Source organism: Rhineura floridana, chromosome 6 (genome assembly GCF_030035675.1).
Source record: "Rhineura floridana isolate rRhiFlo1 chromosome 6, rRhiFlo1.hap2, whole genome shotgun sequence".
Lineage (NCBI taxonomy): Eukaryota > Metazoa > Chordata > Lepidosauria > Squamata > Rhineuridae > Rhineura > Rhineura floridana.
The window spans coordinates 153895346-153914744 of record NC_084485.1 but is presented as its reverse complement, the minus strand read 5'-3'; the positions used below and the strand labels follow the sequence as shown (position 1 = coordinate 153914744).

At 43.0% G+C, this 19399-nt stretch overlaps 1 protein-coding gene across 7 annotated transcripts in view; it reads right to left on the bottom strand.

Annotated features, from left to right (window-relative positions):
* The window catches only part of BRINP2 (BMP/retinoic acid inducible neural specific 2), a 165966-nt gene that overhangs the window by 67157 nt on the left and 79410 nt on the right, over nt 1–19399 (bottom strand). Inside the window, exon 1 of one of the 7 annotated variants that reach the window (XM_061634190.1) lies at nt 5315–5360. The exons of the other annotated variants lie outside the window; for them this stretch is intronic. The gene's annotated coding sequence lies outside the window, so the exon portion shown is untranslated. Of the gene's footprint in view, nt 1–5314; nt 5361–19399 lie in introns of those variants that run through there. 7 annotated transcript variants of the gene reach the window in all.

The window sequence follows — 19399 nt, the reverse complement described above, 5'->3', positions numbered from 1 at the left end:
TTTTGAGGACCATTTTCCAGGCTTATAAGAATAACTGGATGCAGAACAAGCACCAGACTTAATGGGGTCCTTGGCATGCTGCCAACAATGGGTGCATCTACCCAATGACCCCACACCCCAGTCCTCACAGTATCCTTTTCTTCTGCTTGCAACTCCGCTCGTTGCCCTCTTTGCCAGCCCCACAGAAGGCATTTTAGTGGCAGGTGAATTCTGCTTCTGACTGTGAGTTAAGCTCAGCTCCCATCTGAGGTGACTATTTGCCATCTGTGCTGGCCATCTGCCATCTTGATTTACCCAAAACGTAATGTCCTGACCCACAGATCTATGAATTTTATAGAAATGTTATAGCAATTCTAAAGATTTCATACATCTATGAAATATATAGATTTTATAGATCTACAAGTGGGGCATCTGGGGCATCACAGATGGGAGCCAAGCCCCACTCTGGAGCAGCCCTAGCACCTGCCCACCACTAAAACAGCCATCCAAGGACCTGGTGGGGAGGGTGATGCGTGGCAGCAGAGCCAGGTAATACTAGCAGGGGGGCTTTTTGAGTCCCTGGGGGCACCATCCCTGATTGACTACAGAATATAGATCCCAAGTGGAGTGGCTGCTTGTCCTCAATGTCTCCAAAGTAAGAGAACCCTGTGTGTGCTGTCCTCAGCCATCTGGGATAAAAAGCTATGGAAAAAGAGAAGAGCCACTTACCTAATAATTTCTCCCTAAAGAGGATTCATGAACTATAGCTTTTTAGCTAGCAGTGCAAATCAACAAGCAAGGTAACTGAAAGACAGCTGCAATAAACATATGAAGTTGCCTTATACAATGGAGTCAGTCCATTGGTCCATCTAGCCCAGTCTATCCCAGTTTTCCCCAACTGGTGCCCTCCAACTGGTGTTGTTGGACTACAACTCTCAGCAGCCCCAGCCACAACATGGCCAAGTTGCGCAAAGCTGGTGTGTTCCAACTGGCAGCAGCCCTCAGGCAATATTTCCACCAAGATCATTTTAACTGGAAATGCCCAGGACTGAACTTCAGCATGCAAAGCTCTACACCACATGAGCAAATCCTCCCTGTATGGAGCAAGATTATCTACAGGACCGGCTGGGGGCTCCATGGCAGTGGGGCAGTGGAATCCACTCTGGGTTTTAGTCCAGTTTTTTCAAGGAGTTGTCTAAGGTGCTTCAGCACCTTGGTTCAGCACCACTGGTTATATAGCTATACTGAGCTATAGAACCATATGCTGTCAGCTATTCCAACAGACCAGTTTTCCATGGTCTTCAGCAACAGTCTTTCCCAGCCTGGCGCCTGAGATAGTTTAACTAGAGATGCCAGGGATTGAATCCAGGACCTCCTGCCTGCAACCCATGTGCTCTCCTACTAATCTGCAGCATCCCCATATAATTATCCCAAACCAAACGGCTGGGGCAATGCTAATTCATATAACAACAAACCTTGCATAGCATAGTTCAAAGTGCCAATGTACTTCCCACACATTTAACTCAGTAATCCTCACAATTCAGGTTGACGACTGACCAGGGTGGGGAATGGTCTGGCCAGTTCTTTTGCCTTTAAGAACAGACACTGAGAATTGGCAGATGCTTTTCACAGCATTGGAGAAGAACATCAGGACTATCCAGATGTTCCCTCAAGGCATGCGTACAAGGAATGTGTGAAAGGGGAAACAAGATTGTTCCACCAGCCCTGCCCCCCAACATTGGCATGCCCATTGGCTCCACTGCCTGATGCAAGCATGTGCCAGCCTAAGTACAGACATAGGCACCCCTTTTTGATGGTATGATGAACACATGGAGGTTAAGTATTAGCTGAGTAGTCACACCATCAGTTGAAACAGAGTCCCTCCCTCCCCCCCCCGTGTTCAGCATGCATGGGGGGGGAGAATGTGAAAATGGCCCCTAATAAACCTCTGAATGTCATCATATGAAGCTGCTTTTAAAGGCACAGCTACAGCAGCTGTTTGAAAAATTAGCAGCCCTATTTCTAATAGGCCTATAAAGTAGGCCAGCATCATACTGGATACAGCCCCATTGTAGGTATGTGGGGTATAGCTGAGAAAGAACACCAGCATGCTCCCCAGCCACTGGTGTGCTCATGGCTTGCTTCTCATCCCACAGTAATATAATCACTGCATCTCTCAAACACTCCCCAAACTTACCCAGCATTTATCTATTATGGGTAGGTTTGCCATATTGCCCGGTTAGCCAGGTTTTACCCGGATTCTATGCATGCCACCCAGCGCCCAGCTAGCCCTTTAGGTGGCCCGGATTCTCAGCTTTAATTTAAAAAAAAATTAAGTTTCTAGGTGGTCCGGTTCTCGAGATATACATAAAAACGTCAGCAGCCCCCCCCCAACTGTTAACTCTTTCTTTAAACAGTACTGTATAGCACTTTGTAGCTTTAACCCCGCCCGTTCAGGATTGCAGCCAATCAGGGATTGTGTTTCAGTTTCATTGACCTTAGGCGGTGTCTAGAAAACATAATGGTGGTTTCACCCCGTTTATCTGAAAATCTCATAAATTGGGTAAGTATATACATTTCAGGTTTTTTTCCTCTTGTGTGCAGGAGTCAGATCTTGGGCAGTGTTTTGAAAACCTTCCCAATACTTGCTTTTTGTAAAAGCAATGCTAATCCCATATGCCCAGAGTAAATCCCATTGAATTCAATAGGACTTACTTTTGAGTAGACATGGTTATGAATGTGGTGAAAATCAATGGGACTTTGGAGTGAATGTAAAAAAGAATTGTGTTTGTGCCCTCCAGTCCTATTTTAAAGCAAGTAGGCAGGGCTTACTTAGGTATTACAGTTTTTATTCTGTAGGAAAGTAATACTGATTTTTTTAAAACTAATACTGATTTTTCTGCAATGAGCAACTGGTTTGACAATAAACTATTATATGGGCTGTATGTAGTTATACATCTGCAGTGTGTGCATGTGCGTGTATGGAGTCTTTCCAACACCCCTGTGAGGTAGGGTTGGAAACCAAGGCAGCTCACAACAAGAAATAAAGCCATTTAAAATCCAATAACCATAAAAACAAGTATAAACAGTTGCAAAACAGCGTAAAGTGGCATGATTCAGAATTTTGGGTTGTGTGAATGAAGTTGCTTATCACTTGAAGTTGCATTTCTGTCCCTGTTTGAGTAAGCCCCACTGAAAACGCTGGGACTTGCTTCTGAATAAATAAACCTAGGATTGCACTATAAATATGTTTACAGTTTGTATAAATAATAAATATATTTGATAGTCATGCTTTTATATAAATATTTCTTCATTTATCATATTTTTGGTTTTTGGTTAGGAATCCTGACTGGTTGTGAGATGCTTAGTTTTCTGCCTTACTCATAGGAATCTTGTTGTGGTTGGTATGGTATTACATTTAGGAAAGTGTTACTGCCTTTTGTGTTGTTTTTTTCCTATTTGCATTTCACTTATCTTTAACCTCACTCCGTTACAGCCATAGAAGCAACAGCAGCATATGCAAGATAATTAACTCCCATTAGTGATAAGAACAAGAATTTATAATTATTATTTCAATTAAAACAAGAGGCTTATCAATACTTTGAAGAGGACCAGATATTTATTTTCTTTCTGAGCCCAGGACTGGGTCTTTCATGATGCCTGGGGGGGGGGGAGCAGGAGAGTAGTCGATAAGACAGACATCCTGGCATTGGTAATCTAATTAGCAAGGTATGTGTGGGGTTGTTGCACACTTCCAGGCCCAGTTTCATTTTGAGTATGGAGGTGGAACCTGTGTAGATGTGGTTGATCAAAGGCAGAAGAAATTTTGAGTTAAGCAAAGGTCTGCTTTTATAAAACCTAAGAAACATACAGATACTTTGAATGTCTGAGTGCCTGCACCAGTGGAATACTGGAGGAACTTGTAAAGCTTGCTGCAACAGTATTTACAACTGAGCATGTGGTGTGAAAGACTCCTTTTCCTAACATTTTGGCTTCTTGTTTTTCTCCACCCACCACATCTTTGAAATATATCGTATATGGTTAACCGTACTGCTGCCCTGACTTACTTTATGTTTGTTGCTATTTTGTGTTTTTATTATGTTTTTATATTGATTGTATATTTTTATTGTTTTTATTATATTTGTAAGCTGTGCTGAGCTCTGTTTTTAACAGCAAAAGGGCAGGATATAAATTCTCTCAATCAATCAATAAATACTCCATAGTGTTGGAAACTAGAGTCTAGGCATTTAAGGCTAAAAATGTTGCTTTTAAAAAAAAGATTTCTCACATCTTTCCCCAGTTTTTGGTGGTAATTCCTAGGCACTAAAACAAAACAACTGGACAATCCAAGTATTAATAGGCAAATATTTGCATAATATGCAAATAATTTGCATAATATGCAAATACTTTACATAATATGCAAATTAACCTGCCTGGATTTGTGGAACTGGAATATGGCAACCCTAATTATGGGCTACATGTCTTCCTGTTCTGGGCAATGTAATCTGTACTTGCCAGCCATCTGTCACTGAGCTACACCCCACGTGTTCTGCAAGGGGGTGTCTGTCCCCCACCCAGTAGCAGATTTTTTAAAATCAAAAATTGCCAACCCTAATTCTGCACATTATGCGCCCTGCAAAAGCATGGGGCTTAGTTCTTTTGTTCTAAGATTTCAGTTGCTGAGGAAATGAAATGCTGATTGACAGCAACGGGAATAATTTGTCAGGATCACAGCGCCAGTTGCCAAACCAGCTAGACAAATAAAATAAATAAATACCAGACAGACAAAGCAAACAAACAGCTGAAAGAGCATCTCTCACTCTGTCAGGGGCAGTATTTCTTTTCCTGTAGAATTCAACTCCCATTCAGAATTAAAATAGATGTGTAGATTATTTCAAGGAGATTGGTGTGATGGCAACTTTGCTTCACGTATAAATCCTGTTCCTGTTCTAGATAAGAAGCATTTGAAAATCTGCTCCCTGGAGTCCTCATTTCCAAGTCTATGTGTGATTCTATGCTTTTCTCCAAGCACAAGCATTTTCTTCTCCCACCCACCCCCACCCCCAGCAAAACAAAGACAAGAATAGAACAAGTTAAGGGACCTTCACCACCACCGCTATTGCTATTCATTTGTTTATATGCACCATCAACATGTGAAGCATATTTGCAGAGTAATGTCACAAAAAAGAGTTTGTTGCTTAGGCATAAGCTTCTTGACAGGCTAGTAACTCTTAAATAAAACTTTGCAGGGTGTGCTGTTTTTAAAAAAGGCTATAACTTTGCAACGTGTTGTTTCTTCGTCATCTAAGGATTGGGAGATCTGGTTTTAGCTGACCTCAGGATGGGACTCCAAGGCTGCGGCAGGGAGGAGCTTGATACCACCAGGGCTCGGGGCCAGAAGCCCTTCCGCTCTCTGCTCCGTCAGGCTCTGGGGGAGTGAAAGGGGCAGGCCTCTCAGAGCACACTGGCGGATGGATGCTGCTTACATAGTGCATAAGGCAGCCGGGGGGGAAGGGGGGAGGCTGAGACCTGGTGGGGCATACCCAGCAGTGCTGATGTATCAGGCATAGTAGTGGAAGGGAAATTGTTCACTTGGGTTTTGTCAGTATGACAAAAAACAAAAGATATATGAAACCCTCAAATAAAAATGAATGGGTTGCCGGTGGGAGGGGTGGGCTAAAAGAGCTGTTGGCCCATGCAGTAGGTTATATCCTGGATCCAAATGCGGGACCCCCTGCATGTGAAACCTGAACTCTGGGCACTATGCCCAGGGGATGGCTCCTTCTCCTGCAGCCCACGGGATCTTGGTGCACATGGCTGCCATCTCGTATGCAGTGGTGGCTGGTGTCCATTGGAACAAGTGGGATGGAAGGCAGAGAGAACAGCAGTAGCTGGAGTCAGAGCCAGTCACAGGCCGGGCCACCCCTGACTGGTTGTAAGTAAGACAGCAGGCAGGTGGGAGCTGGCTAAGGGCTGATTGAGATTGGTAGGGCAGTGCCCCATTCACCCTAATGGACCAGCCTCCACTGCCTGTGTGCACTTACCTAAGGATTATTATTATGTGCCTTCAAGTCGATTGCGTCTTCTGGCGACCCTATGAATTACAGACCTCCAGGAGCATCTGTCGTGAACCACCCTGTTCAGATCTTGTAAGTTCAGGTCTGTGGCTTCCTTTATGGAATCAATCCATCTCTTGTTTGGCCTTCCTCTTTTTCTACTCCCTTCTGTTTTTACAAGCATTATTGTCTTTTCTAGTGAATCATGTCTTATTATGTGTTCAAAGTATGATAACTTCAGTTTCATCATTTTAGCTTCTAGTGATAGTTCTGGTTTAATTTGTTCTAACACCCAATTACATGTATTTTCCGCTGTCCATGGTATCCGCAAATCTCTCCTCTAACACCACATTTCAAATGAGTTGATTTTTCTCTTATCCGTTTTTTTCACTGTCCAACTTTCACATCCATACATAGAGATCGGGAATACCATGGTCTGAATGATCCTGACTTTAGTGTTCAGTGATACATCTTTGCATCTGAGAACCTTTTCTAGTTCTCTCATACCTGCCCTCCCAGTCCTAGACTTCTGATTTCTTCACTATTGTCTTCATTTTGGTTAATGACTGTGCCAAGGTATTGACTTGACAAATTCAGTGTCCTCATTGTCAACTGTAAAGTTACATAAACCTTCTGTTGTCATTACTTTAGTCTTCTTGACATTCAGCTGTAGTCCTGCTTTTGTGCTTTCCTCTTTCATCAGCATTTGTTTCAAATCATTACTGGTTTCTGCTAGTAGTATGGTATCATCTGCATATCTTAAATTACTGATATTTCTCCCTCCAGTTTTCACACCTCCTTCATCTTGGTCCAGTCCCGCTTTCCGTATGATATGTTCTGCACATAGATTAAACAAGTAGAGTGATAAAATACACCCCTGTCTCACACCCTTTCCGATTGGGAACCAATCAGTTTCTCCATATTCTGTCCTTACAGTAGCCTCTTGTCCAGAGTACAGGTTGCGCATCAAGACAATCAGTGCTGTGGCACCCCCATTTCTTTTAAAGCATTCCATATTTTTTCATGCTCTACACAATCAAAGGCTTTGCTGTAATCTATAAAGCACAGGGTGATTTTCTTCTGAAATTCCTTGCTCCGTTCCATTATCCAATGTATTGTTATGAGCATGGGGGTTGGAATGGATGATTCCTGTGGGTCTCCTTTCCAGCCTCTGATTTGGAATCCTGTGCCTTGGGGCTGGCTCTGCTGGCCAGATGAATTTCTTTTGTTAAACAAATAGAGTGGCCAGGTAGTTAATAGGCTTGTTAGGTGCCCAGCAACTGCTGAATGGGCCAGGAAGATCCTTTTGTCATTGAAACTCTTCAGGAGAGCCTACCCCCCCTCCTGGAGCCTAGGAGAGATTTGTGTTTTTTAGCTGTGTCCAGAGAAAGGCTGGTAACTGGAGGCAGGCAGAGAGACTGGCTATCTGCACCATGGCATTTGGGGTGCCTCCCGTAACACTGATGGAAAAGCTGGATATTGAACTGCTGATGCCTTGAACCCCCTCCATCTTAAGCTCAGGTTGGAATGTGTGTAAATAAACAAACCATATTTCATAAAGACACCGCAGTCTCCGCTGACCTTCTTCCCAAAAGAAAACAAACCCTGAAGGAGTGCAGGGACCCCAGAAATCTCATCGCTCGGATATTGGGGAGGCGCGCAACAGTATGTTGGTGATATTGCAAGATAAAGCAGCATAATAAAGATGATCTCTGGTACCTCTTCCCTTTCTAAATCCAGCTTGGACATCTGGCATTTATCACTCCATAGATGGTAAGAACCTTTGTTGTAGAATCTTGAGCATTACTTTACTTGCATGGGATATTAAGGCAACAGTTCGATAATTACTGCATTCCTTGGGATCCCCTTTCTTTGGAATTGGGATGTATATTGAACGCTTCCAGTCTGTGGGCCATTGTTTAGTTTTCCATATTTCTTGACAAATTTTTGTCAAAATTTGGACAGATTCAGTCTCAGTAGTTTGTAGCAACTCTATTGGTATACCACCTGTTCCTGGTGATTTGTTTCTTCCAAGTATTTTACGAGCAGCTTTCACCTCACAGTCTGAAAACACGGTTCCTCTATGAATGAATCTGTCATCCTGGCATCTCTTTTATGGAGTTCTTCAGTGTATTGCTTCCATCTTCCTTTAATTTTATCTCAGTCAGTGAGTGTGTTCCCCTGTTGATTATTCAACATCCCTACCCTTGGTTTAAATTTCCCTTTACTTTCTCTAATCTTTTGGAATAGGGCCCTTTTTGTTGTCCTCTTCTATTTCTATACAATAACCATTGTAATAGTTCTTTTTGTCTCTGTGTACTAGTCACTGTATTGTTGCATTTAGGGTTCTGACCATGTTCCTGTCTCCTTTTGCTTTTGATTTCCTTCTCTCTAACCATTTTCAGAGTTTCTTCAGTCATCCATTGAGGTCTTTCTCTCTTTTTAACTAGAGGTGTTGTCTTTTTGCATTCTTCCCTGATAATGTCTCTGACTTCACTCCATAGTTCTTCTGGTTCTCTGTCAAATAACTTTAAAGCCTCAAATCTGTTCCTTATTTGAACTTTTATATTCTTCTTGGATGTTATTTAAATTGTATTTTGGCATTATGATTGCTTTGTTCTTCTTCTTTAGCTTTACTCTGATTTTCGATATGACCAGTTCATGATCCGTACCACAGTCTGCTCCTGGTCTTGTTTTCGCAGAAAGTATGGAACTTCTTCATCTTGTGCTACCAATTATATAATCAATTTGATTCCTATATTGACCATTTGGTGATGTCCACGTGTACAGTCGTCTTTTCAGTTGCTCAAAAAATGTGTTTACTAGAAACAGATCATTGGCTTCACAGAATTTGTTAAGTCTTTCTCCTGCTTCATTTCTATCTCCTAAGCCCCATCTTCCCACAATTTCTAGTTCTTAATTGTTCCCTATTTTTGCATACCAGTCCCCGATGATTATCAGAGCATCCTGTTTTGGTGTGTGATCAATTTCTTCCTGTACTTCTGCGTAAAATCTCTCCAATTCCTCTTCTTCTGCATTTGACGTTGGAGCGTAGACTTGGATGATGGTTATGTTAATAGGTTTCCCATTAAATCTTATTGATATAATTCACTCAGACCTTGATTTATAGCTCTTAATTGTTTTTGCTACATCGCTTCTCACTATTAAAGCAACCCCGTTTCTTCTTAATTTTTCATTTCCTGCATAAAATATTTTGTAGTTGCCAGACTAAGATGCATCCAAACTCAGAGGAAGGCAATGGTAAACCACCTCTGAAAACCTCTTAACATGAAAACCCTATGAACAGAGTACCTGAGAATAAGCCCCACAAGAAGACTGACTTCTGAAGCAGACATGAACGCCATTGTACTGTAACTTATATAGTTATTCTTAATGAGTGCCTGGCTTTAGATCCTGCAGAGCAAGAGATATGGCTAAGCCTGTTTGCAGAGTTTTCCCAAGTAGCATTTGCTGTTTGGGAAGGAGATTCCCCCGTGCTTATTGTGTGGTAGTATTTGCAGAAAATAATATCTAACAAGTGTTTGATCTCAGATAGGAAAGATGCATCCTGGTTGCTAGGAAAAAAGACAGAGCAAACTAAGGAGATTCCAAGGACTACTAGAAAATGAGACAGAAGCAGGGAAAGTGCACTCAAGGGTAGAGGAAAAACAGAAGCTCTTTAAAACCCTCGGGATATCTACTGTCTCGAGTCCAAACAACTCACTTATCAATCACAGTTCTGACTTCACTCAATGGGTAAGCACTGACAGGCGGGAACAGACAGACTGGCTGATTTCACAGAAATTGCTTAGAAGGGTACCTTCACATTTTGGTTCACAACTTTCTTTCTAGGAGGGCTAGAGATACACTTAAAAAAAATAAGCTCAGAGTCTGGGCCTCCTCCCTGGAATTGCCAATGAAGGCCTTCACGGGTGGTATGATGCCTGTAGGCAAATTAAAACTAAAGCTGCAGTACAGGCATTGCCACACAGGCCAGGGAGCCAGCTGGCTTGAGAGGTTTCTCAGGCCAGAATCAGTGGCTAGCAAGCAGTACGTCAGAAAAGGGTTTGAAAACGCTAGACCAAGGATGGAGAACAAGTGGCCCTCCAAATGTTGTTGGACTCCAGCTCCCATCATCCCTGACCATTGGTCATGCTGCTTGGGGCTGGTGGGAGTTGAAGTCCAACAACATCTGGAAGCTCCCTATCTCTGTTCTAGGCACTCTGAAGCTGTTAGAAGCCAGTTAGCCAGCTGACAGGTTTTTATTTATTTATTTATTTTATTTTATTTATTTAGGAAGAGATGGCTGTTTCTTATTACCCTGAGTCTTAACAAGAAAGAATACCTTGGGTTTTCCCCCTAGATTAGCTTCACTTTTATGAAATTAGTGGTTGCATCGCATTGCATTTGTTTGTGTGCAGAACTGCAGACTCTTGTCATGGAAGATTTTTATCCAGTTAGAGGATGAATAATATAGAAACAGCACTACGTAATGGATCAGGAGTTATTAATTAGAGAGGGGGTATAGTGCATTCCTGCAGGTAAAAACAGTTATGCTTGTCAAATATTAAATAAAAATTTGCTGATGTGTTGCATTTTTAAATTACATTTTTGTTATTACAACTTCATTTGTTTAGTAATTCATTAACAGCAGTCATATTCTATGGCACATAATTCTCATAATTCATTTTGTTACCTACTTTTCTTAATGGAAGACCCAGGTGCTCATGACTTCTGTTATTATCAAAGAAATGTATGCAAAATGGTAAAAGTTCAAAATATGGTACATTAATGTATTCCTCACTCAGAACTCGTTCAGCAAGTTTGTTGAGGGCCACTGATGTTTAACTCTGTGATGTCATAATCTGTTTGACTTGGCTGTTTCTGTCTTAGTTTGTTGTTTTTAATTTGGTGTTGCCGTATTACTCTGTATGGTTATTTTATTTATTGTGGTTTTTGGTTGTAGCCAATGTTAGTTCTACTCAGAGTAGACCCATTGAAATTAATGGACACAACTAGTGTAAGTCCATTAATTTTTATGGGTCTACTCTGAGTAGAACTTATTTTGTTGTACAAACATGGTTCTCCCTCTCCCAATTTTATTCTCATAACAACAACCTGTGAGGTAGATTAGGCTAAGAGGCAGTGACTGGCTCAAGGTCACCCAGTAAGCTTCAGGCTGAGTGGGGATTCAAACCATGGTCTCCCAGGTCCCAATCCAACACTCTAACCACTACACCACACTGACTCTATTGGATATAACCCTTTGTTTCTTACTAGTCTGTTAGCCACCCTGGAAACACAAATATATGTTAAAAAGTGCAGGATAGGAATTGTGTACATAAACAATACTATTAAATTTTGGTCCACCTACATGCCCATCAAATGTTATTCTAAGATGAGGTTTTTTCATTTTATTCAACAGGAAAGAAAATCAAGACGTTTTAAAGAAAACGACTCTTGCTCCCCAGTGGAATAATTCTTTATTTTTACCCAGCCATGTTGCTTCAGCAAGGAAGTATTTCAGTCCGCTCCAATTGATTCACATGCTGTATTCTGGCTTTCAAAGAGCCCACTAACCTTTGTGACCTCATCGGTTGAAGCAGGCACCCCACAGAGCAAGAAGCGTCACCCCAGGGAAGCAAACCATGCTCTGCCAGAAGAGTAAATGCAAAACTTGTAAACACATCTCCATCACCACCTTCAATTCAAAGTGTGAGAAATAAGACATGCCAATCCGAGCATGTGACATACCATACTAATGCAAATATCACAAATGCAGCACACATCCCAACCCTTAATTTTTGGATGCTAAACTATATACTATAAGGGCTAACTTAGGGTGCATAAAAGCATACAGTGATATGTGCAGCAGGCGTAATGTGAATGAGTGCATGCCTTTCTCAACACACACAAAACCTTTTTCTGTAGGTTATGAGGAAATCCATTGTGCAAGTTCTTTTTCCCCCTGTCTGAAGGCAGAAACTGATGTTTTTCCTTAGGGTCTGCCTTTGTCCAGATGATGGCACTGATTCAAATAGGTGAGCCATTTGGCAGTTCAGACTGTTGATTTGACTATTGCCACTGAATTCAGAGTCAGATGGAGGTTCCAGTTGAGCAGAACCTACTACTGGAATTGTGGGGGGAGGTGTTACTGAATTCCAAGAAAGGGTGGAAAGAGCTGTTATCTAATATTAACACACACAAAGGAGTGAGTCAGTGAGCAGAGACAACGGTGCTTGAACTTAAGCAGAAAAATGGCTCCTCTTTTTTAAAAATTGTCAGGCAAGGCAGACTGAAACTGATCAGAACTACAAGGAAGTGGATAGAAAATAGTTGCCATGGAATTCTGAGGTGACTTTGGACGCTCCAGCTAAGATGAAACATTTAAAAACTAGCAAAAAAATTGTGGTGGGCTTCAGACAAGAGCGACAAGGGATTTTGCACATCTCTAATTAAAAAACAAGAGAAATAACCTTCCTCCCAAAGAAGTTAAGCATCCACAATCCCAACCAGGCAAAAATAACAGCTAAAAGACAATATCTGATTGGGACCCCATTACCTGTACATGTAACTAGTATGTATATAAGGCACAGCAGCAAGAACAGTTGCAGGGCTGAGGAGCATTCTCTGAAGAACGTCTCTCATTCCTCTCCAAACCCCCAGATCTTCGTTTGCCACCATGAGGTCTTTATATGTCACTGCCCCACCCCCCAATATCTCCAGCAGCCATGGCCTCTGAGAATTCTATGGCTGGGACTCACTTGTGTCATCTGCCCAGAGCAGCAGAGGCAGCAGGAACATCTAGTGGCCTGGGGGAGAAGAACCTGAAGAACATCTCCCAACACATACGCCCACGCCTTGCCCTCCCGTTGATGTCATCCCCATCACCTTTGAGGGCAGCAGAAAGAACCATGGCAGAAGAAACCCAACTTCATCCGATACCATCAGTAGCACCTGATACTCCTGATCTTCCATTGGAATTTGGAAAATATGGAAGGCAATGTGATCCACCTATAAATCTGATTTTATTATTGTGAACCACTTACAGATCCATTGCGGGTAAAAAGCAGAATACAAATATTGCAAAATAAATTAGACTTGGGTTTTGCCTGAGGAATGAGATAACATTTTAAATAGAGTATTTTGGAATCCTGCAATTCCAAAGGGTTACTCATAGCATGTACCTATAAAAAAGAAGCCATTGTGGTTCCCCACCAACCCCCACCTTCAAAATATCTCTGACTGTGTAGGAATTGGGTAGGAAGAAACTGAGAGTCAGAGAGTTACAACCATCTCTCTCTATATGTAGCTAGATAACTATCAGTACATTTCTCTATCAAAATATTGTCTACATGCACAGACCCTGGCAACAAACTATTCCAGCCTATAATATATTTTGCATCCAAACCACCTGGGAGGCTGCAACGTTTATTTCCATATGTTTGATTAACTTTGCACTTCAGTTGTGCACATTGTGCATGGCAGGCTGATGCTGGAGCCAATTCTCTTGCACAGATCTTCTGGCGGTGCAGTCAGCCCTTATCCAAAAGCCCACTGAAAAATGCCAGTCCTTGGCTCCCATCAAGCTCTAATAATACACTTTGGATGTGACGTGTAACAGCGCCGCTGTTCTACTAGAATGGACCTCAAATGGCTCTGTTAACTCTGTTCATGACCTCCCCCCACTCCACTCCCGCTATTTTAGTGCTGGGCTGTACTAATGCATGTCTCGTTTTATATGTTATATCTATTGTAAATAGCTCTATGTTTTAATTCTTTTAATCCTTCTGTTTGTATCTGCAATGGCCTTTGGCCCAAGCAGTAATAATAAACTGAACTGAACTGATACTTACTAATGCATATCAATCAGCACTTTCAATACACTCCCTGCTATTCAACTTCTGAGTCCCCACATAGCTCTTCCACAGAATCTCCATCAAGGTCTTTATTACCCCCTGCTGTTCCATCTCTTCCTACACACATACAAAATTACCATTGCCACTGTGTTTTCTTACTGGCTTCCAGCACCCCCATCTACCTCTGTTGTGAGCCTCCTGACCATACAGCTGACACACCTTAACTTGACCTGAAACATGCTGGCTAGTCTAGCTCCAGGCATGTGTAGGTTGAAAGGAATGATTTAATAATGTGTAGCTTAGAGGGGAATTTCTAAGACTATTTCAAAATGGCCCTCACACTTGGCAAATAATGGAGGCTGGCCAACACCAAGTGGGCCACACCCCTATAGCCAGGGTGGGGCAAATGGATGCACACACACCCCAGGATTTTTTTTCTTTTTGGAAAATTGTCTTTCAAGATGGACAATGATGGCCTCCATTAAAAAAATTACAGCTTGTTTAAGCACTTAAGGGCCCTCTGAAAAATTCAGTGAGTAAGGCAGAGTTCACAACAAAAGCCTCATCTGGAAGAGCCTCCCAAAGTCTGCTCTTTAACTGAGGGTGGATTTTTCATGATCAAAATCACCCTATAATTCCTGACGTGATATTTATTTCATTTCGCTTAATTACTTAAGTGGAAAAAGCATGCCCCTTGAAGAGCTAAATATTGGAACTTCGTATTATGGGCTAGTGCTGGACTCCACCCCATTTGCTCTGCTTTTCAGCCGCAATCAGTAATGATGCATGTTTGTTTGTCTGCAGTAAGAAGCAAGACTTTGTTTATTCTGCAGTTATTATGATGAGCAGAGCAGGACTGGGTGCTTGTTAATAAAGGGTGAAATTCTGAGTCTTACTTGAGGATCTCTCAAAAAAGGGAGACACAATTCAACTTCTCAGTTATAAGCATAAACTGTTTTGCTTGTTTTATACCCTTTGCTGTCACCTTGTTCACTGTATCCTTAACATCATTTTTTCTTATGATTTTGTTTTTTAGTACTTTAATTCCTGGCGTTCATACTAAATGTTCTGTTAACCTGACTTTTACATAGCCCATTAAGGTAACACACTCTCTGCATGGAGGAAGAGTGAGGGGGAAGCCACTGCCTTTCCCTTCCCCTAGCCTGGCACTCACGTCCTCTCTATCTGTGAGTGGGTGGGTGAGTGGGGATTAGCGGGCACTATGTGCCTCCCCCTCCCATCTAGAAATATGGCTGCCCCACCTAACAAGGAAGGCTGGCTACTGGGCTGGTGGGCCATGGGCCACACTGTGCGCATTCCATACTACTATGGCCTCAGTGTGCAAATACTTAATGGGACATCAAGGACAGCAGTTGGTATCCTGGCAATCTCAGCTTTCACTAAATTTATTTATTTATTTATTGTACTTATATACCGCTCCATAGCAGTAGCTCTCTGGGCGGTTTCTAATCCTCAAACAGGGAAACTGAAAGAGTATGCTAAATACCCTGCATTAGAAGTAGTCAATGTGGTGCCTTCCAGATGCTTGGACTACAACTCCCAGCATCTTCTACCATTATTGGCCATGCAGTTGATGGGTGTTGTAGTCCAAACCATTTAGGGGTTATTACACTGGCTATCCCTGCTATACAGAATGGGTGTGCAAACGGTGGGTCACATTTCTACAACAGGAGTTGTGTCCCAATTTGAAGTGGTTTGAAAGAGTAACACCAATGCTATTATGCTCTCTTTTGTTTTCTTTTAAGAGAAAGTGAAAGAGGGTAGGAGAAAATGGACACAGATGGAATATCTACACTATTTAGATGAGTTTTATATTGTTGCGTACACTCCAATCTCTAAGTGGTTAGAGACTTCCAGGGCTTGCCCAGGGTTCTGTTTCCTTGGAAACACTGTGGTGTCTTTATCATATATGGTTTTATTTATTTATTTATTTATTTAATTTAATTTAATTTATATACCGCCCTAAGCCCGAAGGCTCTCTGGGCGGTGTACATAAAAGATAAAACAAGCACAGTGTATAAGTACAATAAATACAATAAATCAAGAACCAAAAACAAACAAACAATAAAAGAACCAAACAACGTCCAAAATACAAGATAATAGTGAAATACTGTTAAAATACACTTTAAAATGCCTGGGAGTATAAAAAGGTTTTCACCTGGCGCCGAAAAGATAGTAGCGTCGGTGCCAGGCGCATCTCATCAGGAAGACTGTTCCACAGTTCGGGGGCCACCACTGAAAAGGCCCTAGTTCTAGTCACCACCCTCCGAGCTTCTCGATGGGATGGCACTCGGAGGAGGGCCTTAGATGTTGAGCGCAGTGTACGGGTAGGTTCATATTGGGAGAGGCGTTCCACCAGGTATTGCAGTCCCATGCCGTGTAGGGCTTTATAGGTCAAAACCAGCACTTTGAATCTAGCCCAGAAACAAATAGGAAGCCAGTGCAGACGGGCCAGAACAGGTGTTATATGAGCGGACCTTCTGGTCCGCGTCAGCAATCTGGCTGCTGCATTCTGGACTAGCTGTAGTTTCCGAACAGTCTTCAAGGGCAGCCCAACGTAGAGCGCATTGCAGTAGTCCAATCTAGAAGTTACCAGAGCGTGAACAACTGAGGCGAGGTCGTCACTGTCCAGATAGGGATGTAGCTGGGCTACCAATCGAAGATGGTAAAAAGCATTCCGTGCCACCGAGGCCACCTGGGCCTCAAGAGACAAGGAAGGATCGAAAAGAACTCCCAAGCTACGAACCTGTTCCTTCAAGGGGAGTGTTACACATATGCACAACCTGAGTGTGAGATGGAAGGGGCTTGCAGCATTAACACGCCAACAGATCTTGCTTCTCCATTAAGTTTCTCAGGAGGGTCAAAGAGATTGGTTCAATCAGTTGAGCAGGTTCCTATACTACAAACCCCATCTCTACAGCTACAGAATCACAGGCTTGGGGGGAACCCACAGACATCATCCATACCAACCCCCAATCCTATAACACTATTTATTTAACTAGCATGGCTTTCCCAAAAGGGTCCTGAACACTGTAGTTGCATGAGGGCGCTGAGTGTTACAGATCCTTAGCCTTACCACCAGGGTTGCCAGGTCTCAGGGTGGCATGAAATTTAGGATTTTAGCCTTTTTCTTGGGATCTTCAGCACTTTCCTCAACCTGGTACCTTCCTGAGGTTTTGGACTACAATTCCTATCAGCTCCCGTCAGCATGGCCAAGGGTCAGGGAGTTGTAGCATCACATATTAAGCCCTCCAAAATATCTCTGCTTAGAATTTTAGATCAAAAGGAAACATGACAGGAGCTATCTTTCTTGATCTGCCTCTTGCTCTGAAATAGGAAAGCCTGCACCATCCTAAAGCATTGCTGTGGGGGGGGGGGGAGGCTGCGTGAGCAGCACTCTGAGGTGAGCAGCAAGCCAGGAACCAGAGGCTGTGAAACAAGCCAGAAGATGGGACTGCTGAAGAGCAGATCTAGACCAAAGGACAAACCAAGAAGCAGGGTCAAGGAGGAGACCAAAGCCAAAGATACAGAAACACACCAGAGCTCAGGAAGACCTTGTTGCTCAAACGCAGCTCAGCTAGAACAGTCTTCTCATCCTTCCTCCTGCCCAGAAGGATACAATGGCCAGCCTGGGTGGGCAGAGTCATTCCAGGTCCAGAAAGTTCTTCACTGCAGTTCAGTGATTCGCCACACAGGGCAGCCATGAGAAGACGCAGCAATTCCATCCTGACAAGCGTAGACAAGATAGGCTTGCCCATCCTTCTCTGGTAAAACTCCATGGAAAGGAATTGAACTGCATCCCCAGTCCGCTGATTCTATTCCTGAACTGCTGTTTTAATTACAAAGCTTTTCCTTATATATATATATATATTGCCTTCAAGTCGATTCCGACTTATGGCGACCCCACAAATAGGGTTTTCATGAGGCTGAGAGGCAGTGACTGACCCAAGGTCACCCAGTGAGCTTCATGGCTATGTGCGGATTCGAACCCTGGTCTCCAAGGTCGTAGTCCAACACCTTAACCACTACACCACACTGGCTCTGAATACATTGTCCCAGATTTTACTGCCAGTATTCTTTCTTCCATTGAAAGGGAGAGCCAGTGTTGTCAGAGGACAAAGATTTGGTTAAACTTCATCCTTCTGGCATTGAGAGCAAATGTGTCATCTGCTTATGGCAGGAATAGCTAGCTGGTGACCCACAGGCCAGATATGATCCCTGCCCATTTGGCTGAGGCAGTGGGAAGGACAGTCAACAGAAAGTTACTTTGAAGGAGGGGCATGGCTACAGAGGGATGATGGAGCTAAATGGACCTGCTTATAGGAGGAGGAGGAGGGCTACAAGACCAAAATGTCTAACTAGAAATGACACACATGCTTAACAACACTGGAGAAGCCGTTCTCACGGCTTCACAGATTTAACAGTCTGTGCACAGTAACTAGACATGCAGCTTTCAGTTCCAGTTCTGCAAGATGCAATGCCAAATAAATGATGCGGGAGGATGTGAAATGTCTCCCAGTATTTGTTTTTACTTCAATGCAGCTGCCAGGGGCTCCAAATATGGACAGACTAACAGTGAGAGATGGGATTGGGAGAGAGAGGAGGATGCGTTAAAAAATTCCCCATGGGCTTTGTGCCCACTAAAGCCACCTTTTCCAAGCTGTTTTTCTCTCCACAGAAGAAGATACATGGACCCACCTGTGGGTGTGAAAGCAGATGGGAAGGGGATTTTAATTGGAAAAATGGCTGCAGGGAAAGCAAGCAAGCAAGGATGGAAACAGGAGGCCTGTAAGGATCACACCATTCCCACCCATCCCTGCTCATCTTTTTTAGTGTTTCACCATCTGTTTCAGTCAAGCGGTAACAGCCTCCTTTTTAGTCACTGCCTGGGGACCCCCTTCTTCATTAAGGGCCTGTCACCTCTGGGTGGCCACCCGTGTGTTGTCTTGCACTCTAGGCAGCAAGCCATTGCCACTGGGGCGAGGGAACCACTGGAGACAGCTCATTCCAAGCTAAAGCTTCACCCTGCTGTTTTTCTGCTGCTCTTGCATGTGCAAACAGGGAATGACTCTCATCTCCTGTGGGCCCTGCCAGAATGAACTCCCCTGGGGACTCTGAGGCAGCCAGATGGAAAATGTGACAAACAATTCAACACAGCCATGATCATCTCTCCCTAAGGGCCCTGCAGCACCAGTAGCTATGAAGAAAAGGAAATAAACTTACAAGCTCTGCAATTCTGGCTGCTGACAACAGACCTGGCCAACTGGAAACTCTATGCCAGACCTTTGATGAACCAGTAAGAAGGTTTGCCACCTCTTCATAATTTTTATAGGTGGTCCATAGTTTGAAAGTTATGTCCGTGATAACAAGAAAGCCTGTTATGGACTGGATGCTGCTATAGCTAAGTCACCATCTCTCAGCCTCCATCCTTCCCCTCATTTGTAACAAGGGGTTAGCAATACCTCCCTTACAGGACTGTTGTAA